Here is a 1,392-nt window from a genome sequence, read left to right on the forward strand (position 1 = left end):
GCCCGCCACCTCACCCAGCTGGTTTTTTGTATTTTTTAGTAGATACGGGGTTTCACTGGGTTAGCCAGGATGGTCTCGATCTCCTGACCTCGTGATCCACCCGTCTCGGTCTCCCAAAGTGCTGGGATTACAGGCTTGAGCCACCACGCCCGGCCATGTTTCTTGTTTTTTAACAACTTTGTTGAGGCTTATTTTACATATTTTGTAATGCACTGTTTCAAGTGTACAATTCAATAATTTTTAGTACATTTATTGTATTTTACATGTGCAGCCATCACCATGTCAGTTTAGAATATTTTCGTCACTCAGTAAGATCCCTAATACACATTTACTGTGAACCCCTGTTCTCTTGAGCCCCTACCCTAGACAATTACTAATCTTTTTTTATCTTCATAGATTTGTCTTTTCTGGACATTTCATATAAATGGAATCATACAGTATAGATTTCTTGTCTCCTTCTTACCCTCAGCATAATCCATTTATTTCTAAAAAGAAACTAGAGAAAAATGTTTCTGGATGCTTAATAAATTTATCTGAAATGATCTCTCACAAGTAAAAAATACAAAAGAACTTTTATATTCTGGTATAGGGAAAAAACTAAAACCAGTTATCAACTATTGTGAATCTGTGGAAGAGATTTAAATTCTTTGACATTCCACTCTTCCCCCTAGTGGCCAGGACAAAAAGAGGACTGTATATTGTGTTTGTTAGAAAACATCCCAGATTCTTCAAGTGCTGCTAAGTGAGAGGCGTTACACTTGGTGTTTCTATATGAAAGATATTTCCTTTCTGTTTATTGGAGGCCTTTTATAAAGCAGATTTCTTGGGAGGCACAATTACTCATTCGCTGTGATTCTTCCCACTGCTGAATCCACCAGCCTCTCCATATAGAGGGATTTAGAATAGTGGTTAAGAGCTCAAGGTATGGTACCAAATTGCCTACATTCAAATCTTAATTATATTACTTGCTAGTTATGGGACCTTACTCAGCAGGTAAGTGTCTTTTTCTTCTTGCTCTTTTTTTTTCTTTCTTTTTTTTTTTTTCCGAGACAAGAGTCTTGCTCTGTTGCCAGGGCTGGAGTGCAGTGGCACGATCTCGGCTCACTGCAAGCTCTGCCTCCCGGGTTCAAGCAATTCTCCTGCCTCAGCCTCCCAAGTAGCTGGGACTACAGGTGCCCGCCACCACGTCCAGCTAATTTTTGTATTTTTAGTAGAGATGGCGTTTCACCATATTGGCCAGGCTGGTCTCGAACTCCTAACATTGTGATCCTCCCGCCTCAGCGTCCCAAAGTGCTGGGATTATACGCATGAACCACTGTGCCCGGCCTTAAGTGTCTTCTTCTTTTGTAAGATGAGGATGATAATAATATCTGTTTTATGGGGTTGTTGTGA

Source organism: Mandrillus leucophaeus, unplaced genomic scaffold (genome assembly GCF_000951045.1).
Source record: "Mandrillus leucophaeus isolate KB7577 unplaced genomic scaffold, Mleu.le_1.0 Scaffold289, whole genome shotgun sequence".
In the NCBI taxonomy this organism is placed as follows: Eukaryota; Metazoa; Chordata; class Mammalia; order Primates; family Cercopithecidae; genus Mandrillus; species Mandrillus leucophaeus.